The following is a 22,099-nucleotide window of genomic DNA, read 5'->3' as shown; positions in this document are numbered from 1 at the left end:
AGAATTCTCAATCAATCCTTCTTACTGAGTGATGCATTTATTTAGTAGGTGATAAATAGAACTTATTTATTCTGGACCTCAAACAGAATATATGCAGTATATTTCCTTGAGTAGATACAGGTCTAGGCCCTAAATGCAGAGTGAGGCAATGTCTTAGGGTGGAGGCAGTTTGAGGTTCCCTGTCTTTCATCCACTCAGTTGTGTGTAAATATGTTGGTGAAGATGGTTAGAGTGGCCAGGGAAGGAAAATAGCGAATAAGAGAAATAAGGACATAAGAGAAAGAGAGGGAGTTAGAGATAATGAAGGAGGAGAAAGAAATAGAGGGGAAAGTGGGAAGAAGGAGAGGAAGGAAATCACAGAAAGGAAGACAGAAAGGAGGAAAACCTGTCATCAATAAGGGAAAGGAATGGGCAAGTCATTTATCTGTGACTCAGTTACCTTATCTAGTCTCTAGACTGTAAACTCATTGTGGGCAGGGAACGTGTCGGTCTACTGATATATTGTACTCTCCCAAGTGCTTAGTACAATGCTGTGCATGCAGTAAGCACTCAGTAAATACAATTGAATGAATGAATCTGTAAAGTGGGGATTAAGACTGTGAGCCCCGTGTGGGACATAGACTGTGTCCAACCTGATTACCTTTTATCTACCACAGTGTTTATGCCTGGATCATGGTAAGCGCTTAACAAATACCGTAAAAAAAGAGAAGAGACAAAGAGTCAGACACAGATAGATGTGGATAAAGGCCACATATATGCATGCTTAGTAATGGGTGGGTTTGAGAAACACAGTTAGTGATGGGTGGGTCTGAGCAAATACATGTGTGTCTGAGACTGAGTGATTGTGTGTGGCTTTGGTGGAGACAGCAACCTGGTGGGTGGGCAGAAGCAGGGAGGCGCAGTGACTGGTCCTTCTCCCCCTGGCAATTAAGCCCATTTGCTCTTGTGGGCAACCAGGCTGGAGCCGAGAGGGTGACCGGCAGTGATGTGGACAGCAGCGAGGGAGGAGGCCAGTAATTGTCCCCCGTCCCCCCCCACCTCTCCCCACACACACACTGTGGCTCTTGGAGCCACTGTTCCACTCCTCCAAAAGACAGGGTTATGACAAACCGGAGGGAATTCCATACAGACCCTCCCAGCCAAATCAAACTGCCAATCGGGGCTCCTAGATGGCATCCTAGATGGATACAACTTCATTTTTATACGTTAAGCCAACTCCTAGATTGAACACTGAGAACTTTATTCAGGATCTGGTTCCATTTCCATGGCCCTTGAGTTTGTTATGGGAACAGAAGAATGTACATCTGATACCAACCCTGGTTCCGGGTTTAATAGATGGCTCAGATGTGACAGAATTCCCATATAATTATGCAGAACCAAAAGGTTCCCTCTAGGCTGTAAACTCATTGGGGGCAGGGAATGTGTCAACCATTGGTATATTTCACTCTCCCAAGCGCTTTGTTGAGTGATGTGCACACAGAAAGCATTCAATAAATACAACTCATTAAAGGCCCATAAAATTCCTGAACATACTAATGACAACTCTTCTGGAAGACCTCAGAGGTCTCTAAGGCCTCACTGTCAGCCCAGTACTTCATAATGCTGAAGGAAAATACATTTTACAAAACTAAATTTCTTTTCCCCCATTTATCCTATCAACCTTTTGAATTTCACTGAGCAGAAACAACCATTTCAGGAGATAGCATATGATAATTCTAATCTAGCTGTAAAAAATAAAAGCAGGCCAGGAAGAGGCCACATCCTCCCGCGGTCCTGGAACGCCCTCCCTCCTCACCTCCGCCAAACTGATTCTCTTCCCCTCTTCGAATCCCTACTTACAGCTCACCTCCTCCAAGAGGCCTTCCCAGACTGAGCTCCCCTTCTCCCTCTACTCCCTCTACCACCCCCCTTCACCTCTCCGCAGCTTAACCCTCTTTTCCCCCCATTTCTCTCTGCTCCTCCCCCTCTCCCTTCCCATCCCCTCAGCACTGTACTCGTCCGCTCAACTGTATATATTTTCATTACCCTATTTATTTTGTTAATGAAATGTACATCGCCTTGATTCTATTTAGTTGCCATTGTTTTTACGAGATGTTCTTCCCCTCGACTCTATTTTTTGCCACTGTTCTTGTCTGTCCATCTCCCCCGATTAGACCGTAAGCCCATCAAACGGCAGGGACTGTCTCTATCTGTTGCCGACTTGTTCATTCCAAGCGCTTAGTACAGTGCTCTGCACATAGTAAGCGCTCAATAAATACTATTGAATGAATGAAAGGTAGGTTTGAAAAGGCTTTCCCAGCACATCTGAATTCATAACTGAATTTAGTGGAAGCAAACTGACTACAACTTTCTGATGTTCACGTATCGATAGCGTTTTGGGGCCTTCTTGTTTTCCAGACAGGCTGTATATGGACATATTTAAAGCTGAAATCCCATCTGGGTCAGCTACGCTTATTTAGGAGCCAATGTCTCTATCTTAACAAAAATAAGTTTCCCATGTTCGCACTGGAGAGATGTTAATCTCTGAATTCCAAAATGAAGGACACAAAGGCTGATACATTAAGTCCAAAAATAATTCCTGAAACATAAATATATTAGAAGGATCCTGGAGTCCCAAAGTAGGAAAGTTTCTTACTAGCTTCAGAGTTTGCCCCTATTTTATATGAAAGGGGAATCGTGGGCAGAATGTCTCTGCTAACTCTGTTTAAACGTACTTTCCCAAGCGCTTAGTACAGTGCTCTGCACCCAGCAAGTGGTCAACACATATGATTGATTGCATCCTGCCCTCTCCCATTTGAAACACACACAGGCAAACATACCCCCAGGCAGTGATTGACCTATTGTCCCAGCCCAGAAACGGAGAAAGGAGTTCAGTGGGAGGAGGGGACAAAAGTAATAGGCCGTAACTAATGCCACCATTGCTGAATGGGCTGCAATACCACTACGGCAGGAGCTGGAGTCCTCCGGGTATCGTCAGAGCAGGAAAAGCAGCCCAATTTCCGCCACTGGGGTCACCATCCCACCTGAAAGGCTAATTTCCCAAGTTGGCTCCTCTAGGTACCCTCAGAATTCCATCCATAACGGTTGGCCGTGACTGCAGCCCTTTCACATCCATCATCATCAACATCATCAACTCTGCACCTTCTATGTACAGAGCACTGTAAACAAGTGCCTGGGAACATACAACAAATAAGAGATATAGATGGTCCTGGTGCTTCAGGAGCTTACAATTTAAACAACTGCAGTCACCAGGGCTGCTCTGGCCCCTGAGTTTATCTCTGTGTGCTTGATGATCTGTTGGAGTAAGTGTGCCTGACCACGTGAGCCAGCTTGTATACACAGGTATGTAGCAGGTGCTAAGTGTCCAGCACTGCTAGTGCCGGGGAAGGTAAGAGTTAATCAGGTGGAGCACAATCCCGGTCCCTCATAGGCTCACAGTTTAAGTAGGAGGGAAGACAGCTATTGAATCTCCATTTTACAGTTGAGGGAACTGAGGTATATAGCAGTTAAGTGACTTGCTCAAGGTCACACGGCAGGCGAGAGGAGGCAGGATTCGAATCCAGATCCTCTGACTCCTAAGCCTCAGCCATGCTGCTGTGTCCCACTGCGGGCTGTCCCACGTTCTTCTCTAGTCTTGTGGCACTCATCTATGCCCTGTCTGTGCTGGCCCTGTGTCTTGGTCACTCCCAACTCCTCCACTAACTCTATTCCTTGGGGAAGCAGCGTGGCTCAGTGGAAAGAGCATGGGCTTTGGAGTCAGGGCTCATGAGTTCGAATCCCAGCTCTGCCACTTGTCAGTTGTGTGACTGTGGGCAAGTCACTTAACTTCTCTGTGCCTCAGTTCCCTCATCTGTAAAATGGGGATGAAGACTGTGAGCCCCACGTGGGACAACCTGATTCCCCTATGTCTACCCCAGCGCTTAGAACAGTGCTCGGCACATAGTAAGCGCTTAACAAATACCAACATTATTATTATTATTATTATTATTCCTTCCCTCCCTCCCACCCTCACAAAACTGATTCTCTTCCCCTCTTCAAAACCCTACTTAAAACTCACCTCCTCCAAGAGGCCTTCCCAGACTGAGCTCCTCTTCTCCCTCTACTCCCTCTACCACCCCCCCTTCACCTCTCCACAGATAAACCCTCTTTTCCTCCTTTCCCTCTGCTCCTCCCCCTCTCCCTTCCCATCCCCTCAGCACTGTACTCGTCCGCTCAACTGTATATATTTCCATTACCCTATTCATTTTGTTAATGAAATGTACATCGCCTTGATTCTATTTAGTTGCCCTTGTTTTTACGAGATGTTCTTCCCCTCGACTCTATTTATCGTCATCGTTCTTGTCTGTCCGTCTCCCCCGATTAGACCGTAAGCCCGTCAAACGGCAGGGACTGTCTCTATCTGTTGCCGACTTGTTCATTCCAAGCGCTTAGTACAGTGCTCTGCACATAGTAAGCGCTCAATAAATACTATTGAATGAATGAAAGGTCTTTCTACTCGCCCCCCATGTCCCACATCGTACCAATCTTTCCATCTATAGTGTAGTCAATCCCTGGAGCCACTAGATGTCAGAATTCTACATCGTTCATAAATAGTTATCAAAGAAGTTTTAAAAAAAACTTTTTCATCACCAAGTGAGAGCCCTGCACTTTTGCTACCGTAGAGGACAGCTTACTTTATGTTCTTCCGAAATCTAAAGACAACAACCCTCAGCTGAGACTTCCCATTACAAAAACATTCCCCCTAGAGGTAGAAGACTAAAAAAGCATACTCATAGCCATCACTGGGCAAGGATGGCACTAGATGCTTGAGAAATCACTCTGGAAGTTTGTCTTGGAGATAAATACGCAGAAATCGAAACTCAAAAGTGATCCTGTGCTATTCAGTTATGAGCGCTCCTTCAGGTTCAAGGATGACACTATGGACAGTGAAATTTTTATCGGTGTGTGAGTCTGTTTGTGAATGTGTGTGTGAAAATGTTAAGACTGATGTGTTACTGACATTCCCTTCCACAACATGGGCTTTCCCTTCAGCACTGTTGTATTTCACACACTGTTGCACCAATACCTGGTGCTGATTTTGGTTTTCCCCTCAAAATCCTCAACTAGTACTACTAGCATGGGCTTCGAGATGGCCAGGGCTGACAGATCATTTTCCTCTAACAGATGGCTATTGGAGAATGCTAGACGATCCCATCATGAGAAGGAATAACACAAGCAGAGATTGGAGCTCAAGCAATCCATATTCCCGGTAAGAATATTCCTACTGAAATTGGCAGGCATGGAAAGTAGCCCATTTTATTACTAGAGAGATAACTGGGGAATTTTTCCTTTCAAATATCAACAGAGTGTTTACACTGAACATACAGTGCCCACAGCCCAGACACACTTTGGATAAGGAGCCCTGTTTTGATGTGAGTTGGATTAATGAACTCAAATCATACCATCAACATGCTCTCTTACATTCTTCATCCAGATGCCAGAGATGAGGAAAATTACCCAAAAGGTCCATTTATCTACTAATTTCCAGATTCTCAAGCATCACAACCTTTCACAAATCCTATCAAATCCAACCTAGAATGCTAATGCTAATCCAGGTCTTCTTGGGGATTCCCAACTTGGCTCCACAATTTCTTGCTGAACAAAAGTCACAGGAACAGAGTGGACTAATGGAGAGAGTATGGGCCTGAGAGTCAGAGGACCTGGGTTCTAATCCCAGCTCTGCCAATCGGGTTGCTGTGTGACCTTGAAGTAAAGTGAAGTCACTTCACTTCTCTGTGCCTCGGTTTCCTCAACTGTGAAATGGGGATACCTGTTCTCCCTCTTACTTAGACTATGAAGCCCATGGGGGACAGGGATTATGTCTGACATAATAAATTTGTACCTATCCTGGTGTTTACAGTGTTTGACACATAGTAAACACTTAAATACCATAAGGAAAAAATTGTTTCTGCAGTGTGCAGCTGGTTGTCTTATTTTGTATCCACATCATTTCAAAACTTTCCTGCCTGGGGAATTCATCTGGCAAACTATTTCGTCTTGGATTCTGTAGAAACAAAAATAGCTTCTTTTAAAAATATCTTCTAAAGTATCGAGAAGCTCACGGTGGCCAAGGAACATGCCTCATCTTTTTTGTTTTCTTAATGGTATTTGTTAAGCACTTTGTGTTTCAAGCACTATTCTAAGCACTGGGCCAGATACTAGTCAATCAAGTAGGACAGGTCCCTGTCACACATGATGCTCACAGTCCAAGTAGGAGGGAGAAAAGAAGTTCAGTCTCCATTTTATAGATGAGGCAACTGCTGCACTGAGAATTTAAGTGATCTCCCCAAGGTCACACAGCAGGTAATTGACAGAGCTTGGATTAAAACCCAGGTGTTCTGACTTTCAGGGCCATGCTCTCGCCACTAGGCTAGGCTGCTTCTCATATGACAGTTGTGCTTTCCCAAGTGTTTAGTGTGCTGCACCCAAGTAATTACCATACCCACCTGATAATTCAAAGGAGACTAAGAAAGTTACAGGGAAAAAAAGGCACCAGAGAACACTGGTTGAAGACCTGTTGCTCACTAGTCAGCTTTGGGTGAGATTTATAGCTTAGTTTTCATTCTAGCTACCCAGATAACTACTACTGTGGTTCACTCTCTGTTCACATCAAGGCTAAACTATTTTATCAGTCTCCTCATCTCCCTGCTTCCAGCCTCTCCCTTCCCTTCCAAACTAGGCTACACACTGTTGGCATAAGTCATCTTCTTGGAGTATCACTACACATACACATCTCTCCACTCCTCAAAATCCTTCACTGATCCTTCACATCAATCCAAAACTCCGCACAATTGGCTGCAAGGCTCTCTCCCAACTCACTCCACTTATGCATCAATCATTGGTATTTATTGAGTGCGTGCTACGTACAAATCACTGTACAATGCTCTTGGGAAAGTACAACAGAGTTAGTAGACATGATCCCTGCCCACGAGGAGCTTACAGTCTACAGGGGGAGACAGACACTAAAATGCACTGCTCTCTTAATTCGCTACTCTCTATTTTTCCCCTCCAAAGTTGGCCTCTGACTGTCCCTTTCTCATCCTCCTACCTCCATCCCCTCATTTATACTGTTCCCCCAGCTTGAAATTCCCTCCCCGAATCCGATAGACCAGTCTTCGCATATTCAGACACCTCCTGAAAGCTCTCCTGTTCCAACATGCCTCCCCTAATTAATTCCCAATATCCCAAATCGTATGAGCACGTCATCCAGCTCTAACCCTTAAATATTTATTTATTCTTATCCTTAATGCTTAGGTAAATATATTTATTCCATCATATTTTATGTTTCTTACAAACATTTTTTACGTCCGTCTCGCTCATTAGAATGAAAGCATCTGGTGGACCTGTAATATGGCACTCACATGTTTTGGACTTCTCAAATACTCAATTCAGTGCAAAGCATCCAGTGGGTGCTCAAAAAATGCTATTACATTTAAAAATACTGTAAATGAAATAGGGAGTGAGGATAAATGCCAACAGCCTTCACACCATTGTTGATGCTTAACGTATCAGCAGGGACAAACGTTCCCCTGAATGTGCTTCATTCATGATGTTCCAAACACGGTTATCATCTGGAATAGACGTCATGCACTGATGTTCATGAAGGAATGATCTATCGAGATGACGTCTCCCAAAGTTATGCCACTTTCTTCCTTTGCTAATTGCTAAACCTACATTCAAGTAATCTTAAATTTGAGATTTTAAATGCTGCTCTGAGTTATAGTCCGAGTTTGATTTCCTGGATTTCAACATGAGAATGAAATGGAGTGGATAAGAAAATGGAATTTTAAAAAGCAGAAGTGAAAAGGTGAAAAAAACCCAAAAAACCCTGGATGCTAAAAGGTTGCACTTTACTTCATATGAGGAAAGGAGGCAAAATCACTAGTCAGTCGTATTTATTGAGTGCTTACTGTGTGCGGAGCACTGTACTAAGCACTTGGGATAGTACAATATAAACATTGTACATATTTCCTAGCCACAGCTTACTGTCTAGAGGATTAGAGAATTTTAACCGTGACTTACCAAAAGGCCCCATAAGTGCCCAGAGATAGTGGGGTCGGGAGCCTCTGCTGGGAAGATAATAATTGTGACATTTGTTTAATACTATGTTCTAGGCACATAGTAAGCGTGTGGATGGATACAAGCAAAATGGGTAGGACACAGTCTCTGTCTTACTCGGGCTCACAGTTTCTGTCTCACTCAGGGCTCACAGTCTCAATCGCCATTATACAGATGCCATACAAGCGAGGTGGCCACGGTAGCCAGATTTGAGGACACGGTAGGGATGGACAGGGTATTCCAGAGCTCAGGAAACTCTGAGCTGGCTTTTTCCTAGCTCCCATGTTTCTCTCTAAAGAATCAACATAAACGGGCACTTTCCCTACAACCTGTTGGTCAGAAATTCCCACGCCTGCTCAGAAGGTTCTCTGCTGTATTAACATGACTGATTTAGCATTTACTTTTGTGCTTTTGGAGATGATGTTCAGAATAAAAGACAGGTGGTTGCTTGTTTCCTTGAGAAGGAGCATTGCCTAATGGAAAGAGCTTGGACCTGGGAGTCAGAGGACCTGGGTTCTAATACCAGTTTTGTCACACGTCTGCTGCGTGACCTTGGGGAAGTAGCTTTACTTCTCTGTGCCGCAGTTATTTCATCTGTAAATTGGGGATCAAGACTGGGAACCCCACATGGGACATGAACAGTGTCCAACCTGATTAGGTTTTATCTACCCCAGGGCTTAGCACAGTGCCTGCCACACAGTAAGCACATCATATACTACAAAGCCAATTGCTGTCAATCTAATATTTCCTTACTTCTTACTGTGAGCAAGGAAAGTAGGGAAAGAAAAATGCAGCACCTAAAACAGTGTAATGCACGAAGGGGGCACTCAATAAATACTAAGACCATCATTGAAGAGTAGTAATTCCCTGATATGCACTATTTTCCTTTTTTGTTCCATTAGCAAACTTCCCTGCGACTGTCTGGGAGAAAGAATGACAGTGGATGGATGAAAGCATACTGTGACACCAGTTAAGTGACCGAAACTCAGGTTCACAAGGCCATGATGAAGCTGTGAGGCCAAACAAAAGAACAATTCCAGCTTACTGTGGACCAGTGATCCTCAGCATATTTACAGACTTCTCTTGGCACAGCTGTGCACACTTTCCACATTCCTGGGTCCATAATATATCCCCCTTTTCTGTCCCTGTGTGTGGTTATATGCTTGAGAGGAGATGTCCCTAAAGCATGAAGGGGATGCCCAAAATACAAACCATCAAAAGGAAAACTTTTTGTCACATAGCTGTTGAGCCAAAAAAACTCTCACTTTTTTGCAGGCTGAAAAGATCAGTTTCAGTCAAAAGCATTTAGATAAATTAATAGCACAGAGATATACATGGGTTATAAGATAGTAAAGTAGGGTTGTTAGATAGTACATCCCTAACAATTATGATGGATATCAAGGGGGGTAACTAATATTTGTTTGTTGTTTATATAGAGAGTATACTGGAATATCTGTTGTGTGTTTGTACCTTAAAAAATGTTTTTTAAATTATTTTTTCTAGTATTTATTAAGCACTACTGTATGCAGAAAGACTACTAGCCCCATGTGGGACATGGACTATGTCCAACCTGATTAACTTCTATCTACCCAGTGCTTGGTACAGTGTCTGGCACACAATAAGCACTTATTGCTCCATGCTCCAAAGTCAAAGAGAGTTGATATTGTACCAAGAGCAACTTCCACTGCCCACAGCAACATAGTCAACCTAACATAAGAACATCAGAGATGTTTTTTAATTACCTTTTGCCTTGTATCACTGATCTAATTTAAAATAGCTAAGGGAAAATTGTGCTGTTAGTTTCCACAGTGCTATGGAAAAGAAATTATACCACTGGGTATTCAAAAGGATGCACTGTGTCTGAAAGGATATATCGTGTCTGAAAATGTGAATCAATAGCAATTAGAGAAGGTACAGCCCAAGAATTATTGTGGTGGCATTATTTTGACCTTTACTATCCATTTCTGAAAGTTGGTTTCTTTAACGTAGCTTTTTATCAACTAGAATACTCATCTCTCCAATCTCTCCAATATTTGTGGTAGAGAGATTAATTTGATTTCTTTAAATCAGGTACTTAGTTGATAAAGGAAAAGTAAAGATGATAATAATAATGAGAGTGCCATTGGTCAAGCACTCACTACGTGCCAAGCACTGTACCAAGCAGTAGAGTAGATACAAGATAACCAGGTTGGACCCAGTCCCTATGCCATATGGGGCTTGCAGAGTAAGTAGGAGGGAGAACATGTCTTGAACCCCCATTTTACAGATCACAAAACTGAGGCCCAGAGAAGTTAAGTGACTTGCCCAAGGTCCCACATCAATCAAGTGGCACAACCAGGATTGGAGCCCTGGTCCTCTAACTCTCTGGCCCATGTTCTTTCCATGAGGCCATCCTACTTTTCAAGTAGCAACCCTCATTTAAAAAATTATTTTAATATTTCTCACTGGCCTTGTCCATAAGTAGATAATTCATCCCTCAGAGAGATAGCAGTCATTCAGGAACAGAATCCATCAGTTGCATTTTATTGCCTGCTTACTCAGTACAGAGCACTATAATCAGTGTTTGTTTGGTAGAGTACAGTAATATCAGTAGACATGATGCCTACCCTCAAGGAGTACATAATCTAGTAGGAGGTAAAGATATTCAAATAAATTGGATGAAAGAGAAAGCAACAGAGAGCAAAGCAGACATGTTCCCTGTCCGTCGACTGTAAGCTCATAGGTAGAGAATACGTCTGCTGATTCTGTTTCATCGTACTCTCCCAAGCGACTAGTACAGTACTCTTCACATCGTAAGTGCTCAATAAATGCCATTGATTGATTAAAGATGCATATATAAATGCTATGAGATTGAGGAGGTGAGTGCCAACTGCAGGCCTCCTGAAGGAGATGTAATTACAGGAGGGTTCTGATGAGGGGGAAAGCAGTAATGTGCCAGATGTGAAGCAGGAGGGAATTCTAGGGCGGCAAAAGGGAGGGTGTGAGCAAGAGGTTGGTGGTGAGAGGCAAGGCCCAGTGAATAGAGGAATGGAGCAGCAAGCTGAGGTGGAGTGGGAGACAAGCGAAGATAAAGTTGGGGGAGGGATACTAGAAAGCATATTTAATATGTAATTCCAGTCTTTCACTTCCCTCCATTTTCAAAGTTACAGCAATTGTCCTTGGGAATAAAATGAAAACAGGTTTTGCCATGGTTATGACCTTGAGGAGAGCAGGATTCAATAGAACTATCCATTTTCATTTACGAATTTCCAACATAAACAAAATCCCATTTTGGACATCAACAAGCTTTCTAAAGCAGCGCTATAACCTTTTAGGTAGCATCTTAGACGGCTTTCAATTTAACTCTCGAGGCAACTTCTCTGAGGTGAGTGTCAAGAAGAGGAAACGGGCTCAAATTCTGAGATGCAGCTCAGTGGCCGGGTACTCCCTGGTGGAAGTGGGAATAGAGCCCAAATCTTCCAATTCCCTGACTAGAACGCTCCCTGTCAATTGAGCCCCTTCACTACAGGAATGTGCTCTCTCAGTTCACTAATTCCATGAGCTGAAATTTCAGTAAAAGCACTATGGCAAAGGAAGACTCATACCACCATCAAAACAGGAAGACATACAGCCCAAGCAAAATAGCTTTCTTTAGGCCTCTGTAAATTTTATTTGCTTTGGTCAGCCCACAGTTGCCATATTCATCAGGACCCCTCCTATACCTCCCCACCTCGCTATATTGCTCCCCTTATCACTGGGCTAAGACAACATAGGCGCCTGCCTGGAGCTCCAGTCTGCAAAGGGGAAACTTGACAGATGTTGGAAAAAGGTCATAAAATACATCTGTTTCTGGGCCAAGCAAACTAAACTCATTAACTGCCAGCGAAGGGGGGGTTGGCATTCAGTACTTTGGGTTGCATTTCAGCACTGCAGAGCTCATGCAGACAGCATAAACTTGGCATGGGACAGTAAGTGCTCAAATACAAGTGATTGCTATCTATGAAACCTCATTTGCTACTTAGATGTGCTGGAGTCGTAACTCTGGGGCTGCTCTGAGGCCAGAGGGAAAGAGGGACTGGCTTAAGAGTGAGGGAAAGTGGGGAAGCCCAAAACACTATCTGTCCAAAAGGTGGTCCTTGTGACATCAAGGCTTTTGGGACAGGCTGAAGATGGGGAAGCAGCATGGCTTAGTGGAAAGAGCAAGAGTTTGGGAGTGAGAGGACATAGGTTCTAATCCCGACTCAGCCACTTGTCTGCTGTGTGATCTTGGGCAAGGTGCTTAACTTCTCTGTGCCTCAGTGAACTCATCTGTAAAATGGGGATTAAGACTGTGATCTGATTACCTCATATCTACCCCAGTGCTTGGCACGTAGTAAGCGCTCAATACCATTATTATTTGTGTGATAGGCAGCTCTGCTAAAGTCTGCTTTAAGCAGAGCTAATTTCAAGTGTTTGTCTCTCCCATTAGACTATAAGTTCCTTCAGAGCAGGGATTGGGTTTACCAAGTCCACTGTACTGTGCCCTCATGTTGAGGGCTACATGATAACCAATGTAAGCAATTGCCTCAGGGTGGTGTACCTCTTGATTCAATCAACCAATTGTAATTATTGAATGCTGTGTGTAGAACATTATACTAAGACCTTGGGAGTATACACTATAACAGACTCTATCCAGATGGCCACTATTTGGCACATTTTAATACCTTATCGAGATGGCTGCCACACATGCCCTGGGAGCCTTCTGCCCCTGTTATACATGAATGGTAGCCATCCTTACATTTCAGTTTTATAGTAATCCTCTCTCTCCTAATAGCATTCCTGCTGCACTCTGAAATTAAAGTCTCTACCTAGAGTTTTCTTCTTCCACTTAAGTGCCGTGAAAATCCATTCAGAGCCACTCCGGGAGGGTGAGAATTTGTAATGCTGAGAAGGTAGGGGAAAGTGTGCCACTGCTAATGCAATGTTTTCTTTTAAAACCCTTTTTTTGTTGTTGTCGTCACATCCCCTTAGGTAATCAAACAGCATAAAGGTAAGAAATAAACCATATTTTAATACTTAATAGAATCAAAATAATACCAAAGTGTCAGAAGAAAGTTTACCCTTGAGCCTGAGACCTTCCAGCTCCAAAAGCTAGCCTAAACTCTACCTAAAACAAAGCTGTCAGTCATTCAAGTTTTGATCCATTCTCTGCATAGCATTCACATAAGCAGCTTCTGAATTTCCCCAGCATCTTGCCAGGAAGCATGTCTACCAATTCTGGTGTAATATACTCAAACACTTAGTATGGTGCTCTGCATGCAGTAAATACTCAATAAATACAACTGATTGATGGGATTTTAAAGATTATTAAAACTAAATTTCTGAAAGAAAAAAATATTAAACTTGCCCAAACCCTTGGGATCCAAGGTGTTCCCTCACAACCCGTTTCCTTATACTCAGATCTGGATAATTCAGTCATTGAGTATTCACTTTGGACCTTTCTATCAAGATTAGTTGAGATTAACATCGCTTCATAGGTCATGGTGACCTAGAGAGATAGCCATGTAACCATCCTGCTTCCTTCGAGCCAATTCTATGATTGTCCTTTTGCAGTTATTATTCTTGTTTCTGCAAAGGATCATAATAAATACCAGTAGGGTGTGAAAAATTCAGCCACTACCAGACAAAATGATTGCTCTGATTTTGTGTAGCAGACACCTTTTTTCAAGAACTGATTTCTTACTGATAAAAGCAGGAATGTCTGTCCAGGTCCTGAGAAGGAGAGTGATGAATAGCATGTCTGAAGTGTAGGGTGGCTGTCACTGAAATGCCACACTCCCCATTGCTAGTGTTCTGATAAAGCTGACTAGTCTTAGCAACTCTTGCCAGCAGGCTTTCTATCAAAGGAACCATAGCTTCTATTCAACACACTGGGTGTTCTGTCAGCACAGAATACTTACCCCATTAGTTGGTTCTGTCCAAACTGCTAATGTTAGAGCCAAGCCTAAATCTAGGTCATCTTAAACGAGTGCGCAGGTTTACGGCTTGCATGTACACTCACAGAAATAATTAAAAGGACTCCAATGTAAGTAATGTGGATTTGGGAGAATCCAAGGACATGAATGATGCTATCTTCTTTTCCTAATGAGAAGTGAGACTTGGGTTTTGTTTTGTTTTCCAACAAATGTCATCTTAAAGCCATTTGGGATTTTTCCTTCTCAGAGTTGCTTGACCTAAAGTACAGCAGAGGGTGGGGGAAGCTGAGCGGGAAATCACCCTAAGCCAACATGGGTGTTTTAATGAGAAAAACACTTCTGGTTTCCAGGGAGAGGATCCATCCTTGAGAACTAGTAAACAACTATATCTACTACTAATAAACTAATATACCAAATTATCTTAAAAACTAAAAATGCAGAGAAAATAAATTTATCCAAGAAGTCCTTATGCTTAATTTCCTTATCATGCAAATCAGAACTCAGAATGCTAGGTCAGTGGAAAAGGAAATAATGAAACGTTTTGCAGGAATTTGATTCTAGAAGGAACACATAGGAAATGAAAAGTTCATATCTTAATAATGTAAACTGTGCAAGCTAGTGTTCATTAAGCATTCACCAGATCTAATGCTGCCCAACAAACGCAGAAGTATGGATCCAATCATAACCCAAGTACACCCAACTCTCATTTCTCATGGCAGTGGAAAAAAGAGGGATTATTGGCAGTGGAGAAAAAAACAACAAATAATTATAAAGTCTGGTTTTAGTCATGAGTTTCAGCCTTCTCTGATTAAACCCTGTGACAGAGTTGAAAAGTCCATCTCTGTAAGCTCCTTGAGGGCAGAAAGTATGGTTTTTACTCATGTGTACTCTAAGTGTAGTGTGTAGTACAGTGAACTTATAATCACTCAATAAATAGGACTGCTTGATTGAATGGAGATGCTGATGAACGCAGAGATCTTCAAGAATTCAGGCCGGCCAGATAAAAAAACATAATACGGCAACGAGATCATCCACAAGCTAAGTTTTCAACACTGAGATAGCAGCATGGCCTAGTGAAAAGAGCACAAGCCTGGGAATTAGAGGACCTGGGTTTTAATGCCAATTTCATCAATTACCTGCTTTGTGAACTTGGGCTAGTCATTTCACTTCTCTGTGCCTCAGTTGTCTTGTTTGTAAAATGATGATTCAATACCTATTTTCCTTCCTACCTAAAATGTGAGCCCCAGCACTTAAAACAGGGTGTGACCCATAGTAAGCACTTAAATACGATTAAAAAAAAAATCTGTTAATCTCTTAAAAGACCATGGCAGCTCAATCCCTACTTCCATTGTACTACTTTTTCCAACAGTATTCAAATTTGGTGTCTTTCTGAATTTAAGGCTATTCCACTCTTTTAAATTATACACTGTAACCACTTAATCTCGAAAACTATTCCAACTCCATTGCCCCACAAATTTAGGGTACAAATTTTTGGTTGTGTTCTTTTTACCAAGGGACAAATCAGGAGCAAAAATAAACTTCATAAAGTGAGTATTTATAGTGCCATCTACAATATGAATATTATGAAACTTAAGATTCATATTTTTGATCTCCCTTTGTCATTTTTCTGCTTGTATTTATTCTGATTTCAAACTGTTGCCAAATTGTTTAGTTGTCAAATGACTTACCTCTTTCCAGTTGCATGAATTTTATAATTTAACTTTTGTTCTTGTTGTCATTACTCCTTCTGCTATAGAAGGAAACAGTTTCCGTATTTCCTTGAAATGAACTTGCACTCTCGGTATAGACACTGTCTAGGACTACATCTTGGTGTGAGGGGGAGGAGGGAAGAATTCAGTGTTTGCTCTTAGATCACAGTATCTTTTCTATCTGCCAAACTCAGAGAGAATGCCTTAACATAGTCAGACAGAACAATGACAGGTGAGACTGAGGAGAAGAAATCGCAAGCATAAATTTGATGAAACAGAGTTTTAGATGACAGGAAGAATTTCTCCTAACACTGAGCCCCAGTTGTCAGGAGGCCAAGCAGAGTGCACCAAAGCCTAAAATAAGAAACAAAGGTCTGACAACAGAAAAATGGGAAAGATTGACCCATTTGGGATTAAATCTCAGGGTCCCCAGTTTGCCCTGTTAAAATCAAGTTCTCCAGAGCATCCCATTTGGAGATCCAAATCCCACAGGGGTATGTCTCGTTTAGACTGTGACCCCGTTATTGAGCAGGGATTGTCTATCTGTTGCCGAACTGTACATTCCAAGTGCTTACTACAGAGCTCTGCACATAGAAAGCGCTCAAAAAATACTATTGAATGAATGAATGAACCACCAGCCTCCCATCAAGGAAGGGGTAGACCCCTTAAGAGTACAGAACTATCCAACCTACTTATACCAAACCGTGGCTAAGCAGCTAAACGAGCCTTGTCATTTGACAAGAACAGTCTGGGAAAGCTGGTCTGCACCCTGGGTGCCACTGGGCTGAGATAAGCAACAGTGAGCTGCGACCAGCAGTGAGAAGCAGCATGGCTTAGTGGCTAGAGCTCAGGCCTGGGAGTCAGAAGGACCTGGTTCTAATCCCAACACCACTACATGTCTGCTGTATGACCTGGGACAAGTCACTTTACTTCTCTGTGCCTCAGTTCCCTCATCTGTAAAATGGGGATTGAGACTGTGAGCTCCAAAAGGGACAGGGACTGTGTTCAACCTGATTTGCTTGGATCCACCCTAGCACATAGTATGGTGCCTGGCACATAGTAAGCTTTTAATGAGTACCATAATTATTATTATATGAAGTACCCGACCTCCAGCTGCTGCATCCAGAGCCTGAGGGAGCGTCTGTTCCCCAAGAGGCCATTGCAATGTTCAGTATACAGAGGAAAGATGGAGAAGCAATATGGTCTAGTGGATAAAGCATGGGTCTGGGGATCAGAATAATAATAATAATAATGTTATTTGTTAAGTGCTTACTATGTGCAGAGCACTGTTCTAAGTGCTGGGGGAGATACAGGGTAATCAGGTTGTCCCTTGTGAGGCTCACAGTCTTAATCCCCATTTTACAGATGAGGTAACTGAGGCACAGAGAAGTTAAATGACTTGCCCACAGTCACACAGCTGACGAGTGGCAGAGTCTGGATTCGAACCCATGACCTCTGACTCCCAAGCCCGCATTCTTTCCACCGAGCCACACTGCTTGTCTAAGGACCTGGGTTCTAATCCCAACTTTGCCACTTGTCTGCTATGTGATGTGGGCAGGTTACTTAACATCTCTGGGCCTCAGTTATCTCAGCTGTAAAATGGAGATTAAGAGTGTGAGCCCCATGTGGAACAGGGACCCTGTCCAACCTTACTAACTTGTATCTACCCCCGGGCTCAGAACACTGTAATAAGTACCATAATTATTATTATTATCCCTGTTCTTGGCACCACCTCTGCCCTACGACTGTGGTAATCTTTATGGTTTCCTGGAGAGCAGTCATCCAGGGGAAATTTCAATCATTGTCTTTGTTATCCTTTCTTTCTTAGTTGCCAGAACATAGATGACATTAGATATTTCAACTGAAAAGTTCAGGACCGAGACCCATAAAAAAACGTAATTGTTGTACCTTATCTTTACAAGTGTGTATCTTGTTAGAGGATAATTGGGTGCACAGACAAAACTAGGAGAAAGATACTTTTACTGTTATGTTACCTGAACAAGCTCTTCAAATGAAGATAATCTTAGATTTTTTTTTTTAAATTTGGATATTGGAACAAATTTGGCAAGCACCTGATCTAAAGAGTCAAACTCAATTATCTGAACTTTTGATTATTTGAACTAGTCTCAGTCCCAACTTGTTTGGTTAACCAGATCTAAACTCTACTTAAAAATTAAGGAGCTTTATTCTCAAGGGCTGTCAATAGGGTATGTCTCTCAAGAACTGCATTTACAAGGGTTTGAAATTCTTCTTGGTTGAGGTTTTTACTGCAATTAAAAAAGGATCAGAGTTAATTCCTTAAGGCCATAGTCAAAAGCCCTCTTTGCCGGATTAAGGGTACATCTGAAGAGCAGTGCTCACCACTCCCTCAAAATGATATCCTGGAGGATTTCAGAACGCAAGTGTCATTGACAATTTGGGGTTTCTTTGAGAAGAAAGACAGCTGAAAGACTAAGTTCTTTCTTGAAGATAGTTTCAGACTCAGTTAAACTGGAGAACACCTCATCTTCCCGATATCTCTTCCACCTCTATTTCCCATCATAGTTGTCAACATCACCATCTTACCTGTCTGCTAAGCCCACAATCTTGGGTTTATCCTCAACTTCTCCCTCCCTTTCAACCCTCACAACCAGTCTGTCACCAAATCCTTTTCATTATTCCTCTACAGTAAAACACGGGACTGGGCGTTAGAAAGACCTGAGTTCTAATTCTAGGGCCATCACTTGTCTGCTATCTGGCCTTGGATAAGTCCTCTTAACTTCTCTGTGTCTCAGTTACCTCATCTGTAAAATGGGGATTATGACTGTGATCCAATGTGGGACATGGATTGTGTCCAACATGATAAACTTGCATCTACCACAGAGCTGGGTACAGTGCCTGGCACTTAGAGAAGCAGCGTGGCTCAGTGGAAAGAGCCCGGGCTTGGGAGACAGAGGTTGTGGGTTCTAATCCCGACTCCGCCACATGTCTGCTGTGTGACCTTGGGCAAGTCACTTCACTTCTCTGGGCCTCAATTCCCTCATCTGTAAAAATGGGGATTAAAAAAAATGTGAGCCCCACGTGGGACAATCTGATTACCCTGTATCTCCCCCAGCGCTTAGAACAGTTCTCTCCGCATAGTAAGCGCTTAACAAATACCATAATTATTATAGTAAGCACTTAATACCATAAAAAAAAATTCCAGAGTCCATTCCTTCCTCTCCATTGAAATGGTCATCAAGCTGGTCCAGTCCATTTTGTCATATCCCAGTTTCACAACTGCAGTCTCTTTGCTGATCTCTCTGCTTCCAATCTCTCCCACCTCCATCCATGCTTCACCTTGCTGACTGGATCATTTTTTAAAAACATCATTCTACACACCTCTCTCCATTCCACAGAATCCTTTCTTCTCACCAAACAAAAACTCCTGATGATTGGCTTTAAGGGCACTCAATCAGCTCTTCCCTTTCTACTTATCTCGAGGAGCCATTTCCTAAGTAATCTCTGATCTCCCCAATTCATATCTCCAACTGCCTCCTCAACCCTTCCACAGTGCCTGGGCATTGTTACAACTTCTGTATCACTGATGTACATAGTTTATAGGCTCAATTGCTCCCCTTATCTGTAATTCATTTATCTATCTCCACCACAAAACTTTAAGACTCTTAACAGCAAGAATCTTGTCTTCTAACTCTTGTAGTTTAAGTACTTATCACAGTGTTCTCCACAATGTAGGCATGTGCTAAACATTAGTAAGATTTGTTTTTAGGCACTTTATTTAGAACAGTAAATTAACTTTTTTTGTTCATTACGTTTTTCAAGATTCATCCATCCTAATACCTCATGAAATTGGGGGCTTAATGAATGTTTTAAAAGACTCAGCAGTTAAATGATAATTTTAAATGTAATTTACCCAGACTGTATCGCGGTGAAATGATTTGCATCTAAGGTGAAGAATGTTCCAAAACTATGTTTTTCTCCTTTTACCTCACAAGACAAACTTTGGTTTCCTTCACTCACTAAAGATCACGGATGTGAATTCAATAGGATATGGCTTTCGTCTCTATCATACGATGCCCCTCGGACATTCAACTCTAGGAGTCACTGCTCATTTTGACAGTTAAATCCAAACCTCAGAATTTTAAATTAGTTATCTAAATTGAACCTAGACAACACTTTGGCTTTCTGAGCAAGATTTATTAAATCTTGTTTACTTTATTCTTTGTTTCCCTAATTGAGACTAGGGCAGAGTCCATGATTGTGTTCAAGAAAGGGAAGCTGAATTTCAGCATTGTATTGATTTGCCAAGTTGCACTGAGCAAGGCTCAGCTGGGACCAGCAAGACCCTGTCTGGATTATGAAGGACCCAGTCAGTGTTCCCAAGGAGGGTTTGGCTGGAGTCTAGGCTGTCAGTGGCCTGGGAGCTTTCCAATTGTGTAAAGAACAATTTGTTGCATTGAGAGATAACATCCTTGGTCGTTTTCAGGGGCTCAGATGCCAACATTTCCTTCTACACTTCCTTATTAGGAACAAAATGAAACGCTGAGATGCAGAGACGTGCAATCAATCCAAAAATGTATTATGTATTTACTGTGAGGAAGTCACTGAACTAAGCACTTGGGAAATTGCAATAGAATCGGTAGACATAATCCATGCCCTCAAGTAGTTTACAATCTAGTGGGGGAAAGAGACACAAAAATAGATCACCTACAGTAGAAACTAATAGAGAACAGCATGGCAGAGTGGATAGAGCATGGCCCTGAGAGTGAGAAGGCCATGGGTTCTAATCCTGACTCCACCTCTTGTCTGCTGTGTGACCTTGGCAAGTCACTTCACTTCTCTGATCCTCAGTTCCCTCATCTGTAAAATGGGGATTAGAGACTCTAAGCCCCGTGGGGCACAGGGGTTGTGTCCCCTTGCTTGTATCCACCCCAGTGCTTAGTACAATGCCTGACACATAGCTAAGTGCTTAATAAATTCCACAATTATTATTATTAGAACAAAGATAGGAACATAAATGCCATAGGGGTGGTATGACAGGCATGGTGGGACAGTTCTAGGAACCCCAAGTGCTTAATTAGTGTGGAAGTACTGAAGAGGCAGAGGGAATGCAAAGTGGGAGTTGAGAAATTAATCAGGGAAAGCCTCCCGGAAGAGAGATAATTTCAGAAGGGCTTTGAAGATGAGGAGAGGAAGGGATTATCAGATATGAAGGGGAAGGAAGTTCCTAGCAGAGAGGAAGGTGTAAGCAAGCAGCCAGAGGCAGAAAAGACTAGAGCAAGACAAATGAAGAGTTACTTTGAGGGGAACAAAGCATGTGAGCTGGGATGAAAGGGTGAAGAGCGTGGATAAGTTGGAGAAAGAGTGACTGCCCTAACATAGATGGTGGAAGGAAAAATCAAGGTTGTAGAGCAAAAAAATCACAAACTTTCCAAGGAAATAAAAACACCAAAGGAATTTTTTATGGAAAAAGAATGGTTCCCAGTAGGGTGTTTTTGTTTCCAGCTCAATGTCACCAAAGCCTGTTGTTTCTACCTTCATAACACTGTTAAAGTCCTCCCTTTCTTCTCCATCCAAACTGCTGCTACACTGATCAAAGCAATTATCCTCTTCCTCCTTGATTACTGCATCAGCCTCCTCGTTGACCTCTCTGCCTTCTGTGTCTCCCCACCCTGGACTATATATCATCCTGCTGCCCAGATGGCTATTCTAAAAAGACATTTGGCCCACATCTCCCCACTTCATAACAATCTCCAGTGGTTTTTCATCCACCTCCACATCACATTCCTCCTCACCAGCTTTTAAGACATTCAATCCGTTTCCCCCTCCTACTTTTCCTCCCTGATCTCCTACTACAACCCTGCCCTCACACTTTGCTCCTCTACCACCAGCTTGCTCCGTTTGCCTCCATTTCATCTATCTCACCACCAACTCTTTTCAGATGTCTTCCCTCTGACCTGGAAATCCCTCCCCACTCCATATATGACAGACTACCCACCATTCTGCCCTCCTTCAAAGTCTTATTAAAATCACATCTGCTCCAAGAGGTCTTCCCCAATTAAGGCCTCTTTTCCCCTACTCCCTCTCCCATTTCCACATCACTCTATACACTGGCTCTGTTTCTTAAGTATTTGATATTCATTCAATCATATTTATTGAGCACTTAGTAGGTGCAGAGCACTGTATTAAGTGCTTGGAAAGTACTATTCAGCAATAAAGAGACACAATCCCTGCCCACACCGGATTTACTGTCTGGGGTGGGGGGCGGTGGCGGGGGAAGATATTCACTCCACCTTCAGCCCTACAGCACTTTCGTACATCTCTATAATTTCTTTATATCAATAATGTCTGTCTCCTCCTCTAGACTGTAAGCTCCTTGTG

The 22,099-nt window shown here is 42.6% G+C and overlaps 1 long non-coding RNA gene across 1 annotated transcript; it reads left to right on the top strand.

The window, feature by feature from the left end:
* Positions 1-3,094: 3,094 nt before the first annotated feature.
* On the top strand, positions 3,095-9,323 carry LOC103171137. The gene is made up of 3 exons (XR_486606.3): positions 3,095-3,342; positions 5,164-5,248; positions 9,000-9,323. It is a non-coding gene; the product is annotated as an uncharacterized LOC103171137 (long non-coding RNA).
* Positions 9,324-22,099: the final 12,776 nt, after the last annotated feature.

The sequence above is a fragment of the Ornithorhynchus anatinus genome, chromosome 12 (assembly GCF_004115215.2).
Source record: "Ornithorhynchus anatinus isolate Pmale09 chromosome 12, mOrnAna1.pri.v4, whole genome shotgun sequence".
Classification (NCBI taxonomy): Eukaryota; Metazoa; Chordata; class Mammalia; order Monotremata; family Ornithorhynchidae; genus Ornithorhynchus; species Ornithorhynchus anatinus.
Note: the sequence above shows the minus strand (reverse complement) of the source record. Positions and strands in the feature narration are given on the sequence as shown.